At 37.7% G+C, this 5,166-nt stretch overlaps 1 non-coding gene across 1 annotated transcript; it reads right to left on the bottom strand.

Moving 5' to 3' along the window:
* Positions 1-2,680: 2,680 nt before the first annotated feature.
* On the bottom strand, positions 2,681-2,787 carry LOC111725651. The gene has a single exon (XR_002773666.1). It is a non-coding gene; the product is annotated as a U6 spliceosomal RNA (small nuclear RNA).
* Positions 2,788-5,166: the final 2,379 nt, after the last annotated feature.

The following is a 5,166-nucleotide window of genomic DNA, read 5'->3' as shown; positions in this document are numbered from 1 at the left end:
GCTGCAGGTGGTGGCCATTTGGGAGCAGCACCCAGATGTCAGTCCTGCCTCTGCTCATCAGAATCCCCTCCTCAACTCCTTTCTATCATCTGATGGTTCTTATTGGCTCTTCCCTTAAGAACCTGTTGCAAAACCACCCTGGGAGACTTCTCAGTACCATGAGCCGCACCATTCTGTTCCTTTACTTATCTTGGTGAAAGAGCTATTGTTTCAGCACTACATGGAATACTGCTGATATTGTTTTTGATCTATTTAAAAATTGTATGAAACTTACTAGGTGTATAATATAAATGTCTTAATACAATAACTAAGAAAATGCCGTGAAGGCTATGTTAACCAGTTTGATGAAAACATTTCAAATTGTATATAAAACCAGCACATTGTACCCCATGATTGCATTAATGTACACAGCTATGATTTAATAAAAAAAAAACTATTCAAACAATACCACAAAAAAATAATAATAAAAAGTAAAAATTGTGTTAATGTGCTGGTCAAAAAATTACATCAAACACAAAATAAATGACTCTTTGAGGAGATGTCTTTGTTCATTATTTCAAGTACATGCTTCATTTTCTATGCTCCTTATAATTTTATGTAAAAGTTTTATCAAACACCTTACCACACAACTAAACCTCATGGTTTTTGTGAAAGGAGACAATGTCTCATGTGCCACTGTATCTGCACATCATTTTACAATGACCTGAATATTTGCAAGTTATGCAAACAACAGCAAAACATCTGTCAAAGGAAAGTAATCCTGTCTTTAGCTTATAAATTTTCCCTTCATTTCAGGTCCAGACTTTCAATATCTGTACTGAAGTTCATGGAGAGATTATTGCACGTGGGCTAGTTGTATTGCTCATTGAGCAATTCTTTCTCACAAACAAAAGGCTTCCAACTATCAGCTGTGTCTGTAATTCAGAAAAGAGGCCCTTAGGAGCTAGGAACATTTTTACTAGTGTCTTGGTCATTGAACTCTTAAATAAAATAAACCCAAAGTATAAGGCAAAATAACATCTGAGCTCTCTTTCTTTTCCATGTCTGGGCAATCTCTCCCTGACCCCTCAGAACTGCTGGCTGCCTTTCCCCTTAATCAAGCAGTAGAAGCAGCAACCCCTGCCTCCCTGGTGAACTTCTCACCAAGACTGAAGTGTATGGGATAACTCCAGAAGGTGTAATGAGAAGTTACAGGGCCCAGGGCAAATGTCAAGGCAAACCTAATTGGAAAGATATTAACTGAGACTGATGGAAGGCTTCCCGACATCTTTAACATGACCTAATCATAAAGTAACCACCAGATGTTTATAATTACTATTCTGCTTCACTCTCATCCTACTCCCTACATAAAGAGAAAATAAAGGGATAGTTAGCATGGTCAGTGACATGATGAGCATGGCTGTGGGCTTACATGGGGAAAAAGGGGTCTTCCGTACTACCTGGGCCCAACATGACAAGCTGCTCCCAAATATGACCAAATGTTATTAAAATACTAACTGGAAGACTGCAGCTTGCAAATATTCCCCTAGGCCCAGGTCAGAACCCAGTTAATTTAGGAAAAATGGGTAGCCACTCCCCATGCTGTGTGTTTCGGAGTGCACTAAGAAGAAATTTGCCACCAAATATTTCCTTCGACCAATTACAGTTCCAGACATTCATCCATTCATCTATTAGAAAATGATTCCTGTGTTCCTGAGGCCTTGGGGTCCTAAGAATCTCATTCTGTGAGGTTCCCCATCACACCTGTGCCTCTCACAAAGTTCCTCACACTCTTGAAAGCAGGGATTCTACAACCTGGAAACCAGAAGTTGCAAGTCAAGTCTTTTTTTAATTTAATTTTTTATTAAATCATAACTGTATACATTTATGGGGTACAATGTGATGATTTGATATACAATGTGGAATATCTAAATCAAACTGATTAACATAACCATCACCTCACTTTTTATGGTAAAACATTCATAAATTACTCTTGGTTTTGAAGTGTACCCTTGAATTGTGCACATCAGGTGAGATCCCACCCCATGCCGTCTCTCCTCCCACCAATTGTCCTCCCTCTCCCCTCCCTCTTGCTGGACTACACTTGTGTTTTATCATTCCTATGAATGTGTAAGTGTTTATATATTGGTTTCATAATTGTATTGAATAAATTGGATACTTTTTTTCCATTCTTGAGATACTTCACTAAGAAGGTTATGTTCCAAGTCTACTTATGTAAACATAAAAGATGTAAAGTGTCCATCTTTTTTAATGGCTGGATAGTATTCCATGGTATACACACACTACAGTTTGTTAATCCATTCATGAATTGATGGGCATTTGGGCTGTTTCCATGACTTGGCAATTATGAATTGGGCTGCAATAAAAATTCTGGTACAAATGTCTTTGTGGTAAAATGATTTTTGTTCTTCCAGGTAAATAGCTAGTAATGGAATTGTGGGATCAAATGGAAGGTCAACTTTTAATTCCTTAAGGATTCTCTATACTTCTTTTCATAAAGGTTGTATTAGTTTGCAATTCCACCAGCAGTGTAGAAGTATTCCCTTCTCTCCACATCCATGCCAGCATCTGTAGTTCTGGGATTTTGTGATATGGGCTAATTTTACTGGAATTAGGTGAAATCACAGAGTGGTTTTGATTTGCATTTCTCTGATGATTAAAGATGATGAGTATTTTTTTTTAAATAATGGAATACTTCACGAATTTGTGTGTCATCCTTGAGCAGGGGCCATGCTAACCTTCTCTGTATCGTTCCAATTTTAGTGTATGTGCTGCTGAGGCGAGCACGACGATGAGTATTTTTTCATGTGTTTGTTGACCATTCACCTGTCATCTTCACAGAAGTGTCTGTTCAAGTCTCTTACCCACAAAGAAATGGGGTTGTTTGTTCTTTTCTTATACATTAACTTGAGTTCTCTGTAGATTCTAGTTATCAGACCTTTGCTGGAATCATAACATGCAAAAATCTTCTCCAATTCTGAAGGCTGTCTGTTTGCTTTAGTAGTAGTGCTTTTAGCTGTGCAGAAGCTTTTTAGCTTGATCAAATCCTAGTAATATATTTTTGGTATTGCTTCAATTGCCAGAGGGGATTTCCTCATAAAATACTTATCCATACTCTGCTTTTACAAAGATTCACTGGTACCCTTACAAGATAAACCATATAGGTGACCCCACCAATCACCCTCCCTCCCCACATCCACCCCACTCGCCTCCCCTCTCCCACCCCCTTCCCATATTCTAAGACTATAATTAGGTTATGACATTCCTATAAAAGCTGTGAATTAGTTTCAAAATTAATGACTAAGAGAATGACATGAAGGTTATGTTAACCAATTTGATGAGAGTATTTCAAAATGTATATGAAAACAGTACACTGTACCCCATGATTGCATTAATGTACATAGTTGTGCTGTAAGAAATAAAAAAAAAAATTGCAAAATACTTATCCAGCCTGATATCTTCAAGCATTTTCCTTGTACTCTTTTCTAGTATTTTTATAGTTTCATGTCTTAAATTTAAATCTTTTATCCAGTAAGAATCAATTTTTGTTAGTGGTGAAAGGTGTGGGTCCAGTTTCAGTCTTCTATGGGTCACTAGCCAGTTCTCCCAGCACCATTTGTTAAATATCCATGCAAGTCAAGTCTTGAAGAGAAGAAGAGGAAAGGAGAGATCTGGATAGTGGGGGTGGAGAGAGAGAGTAGTTGAAAGAGAAGGGAGGCCTGTGGGAGGAATCTAACTTTACAATCTGGCTAGACTGACTCAGGCAGTAAGCTTCCCCAAGATAGATCATCAAATCTGTGTTTTAAACCCATTTTACAGATGGGAGAAATGAGGCACAGGGATATTAAGCAACTCTCCCAAAGTCACAAAGGCAAAAAGTATGAAATCAGATTGTGCAATGCTAGAGTCTATGCTCTTAACCACTCAACAATACTATTCCTTGGTAAGAGAAAAATGATATTTACTTATCAGAGTAGAGAAAATTTAAAGTTAATTTAGGTAAATCACCCTGCCCAAGAGCCATTAAATTAAATAAGGCCTCTAATAGTTCCTATAGTTAATAATATTTTAACAGCCATGTTCCTCCATTCTGTGGCCTACATATGCCAATATAGTTGTATCTCAGGCCAGGCTGCAGGACCAAACAACCTTCTAGTGCTTTCCCAGGTTGCTTCATCTTCTTTCTAACTATAGAAATAAACTTGAAGTTATGCACAGAATAATAGTAGCCACAGACAGGAGAAAATCAATGTCTTTAGCATTCAAGGATTAATGGGCTGACTTTGTGTTTCCACTGAGATTTAAATTTTATCTTCAGCACAAGTCTTCTGCTGTGAACAGAGTTGCAGCCTTACCCACAGCAAGTGTGCTGGCAAATTCAGCTTTCCTACAGGAAACAGGAGACTTGTGACAAAGTTCTTGTGAAATCCAAACTAGGTTTCTTGCTCATGACTGCTATTGGCTTATAACCAAGGGAAGACCCAGCAACTCAACAGTCTTCAGAACTAGCATGTGAATAGAAGGATAATGTGCTAATTTGCTAATGTTTCCTCTTTTGCTGTGCCCTAAACCTAGATTCTAAGAAAACAAAAATGAAAATGAAAAAGTTGGTATGACGTTCCAAAGTAATAAATGTCTAATTGCCCTGTTAGCGTGTATAAAATGAACTCTTACTGGGATCCTCAAAATGTCCCATATTCAGGTACTAATTCAAGCCAGTTGAGATTTTTTTTTTTAGGAATACGGCCTTTTTTACCTGTAGGATCTACAGATGTGTTCTAGGGGCCTGAAATTGCATCCAGATTCTCTGGGTACCTCTATAAGTAGTTTTCCTGGAAGAAGCATTCTTTGTAGCTTACTTCATTTTCTTGCCTGTTCATTTGTTTTTTGCAATTTTTGGCCGGGGCTGGGTTTGAACCCACCACCTCTGGCATATGGGGTCAGCGCCCTACTCCTTTGAGCCGCAGGTGCTGCCCACTCACTTCATTTTCTTAAATGAGATCTGAATCTTCTAAAATACTGAGAATTATGGAGCCACACATATAATTCACACTAAAAAACTGTTCACAACCTATGGTTAAATAATAAAATAGTAATTTGCAAAGATTTTTGTGTTACATGGTACTTTTCTTCAAACAATTCATGTTATTTATAGAAAAATATTAG

The sequence above is a fragment of the Otolemur garnettii genome, unplaced genomic scaffold, assembly GCF_000181295.1.
Source record: "Otolemur garnettii isolate 467f Iridium unplaced genomic scaffold, OtoGar3 scaffold00045, whole genome shotgun sequence".
Lineage (NCBI taxonomy): Eukaryota > Metazoa > Chordata > Mammalia > Primates > Galagidae > Otolemur > Otolemur garnettii.
This window is presented reverse-complemented; position numbering and strand designations above follow the sequence as displayed.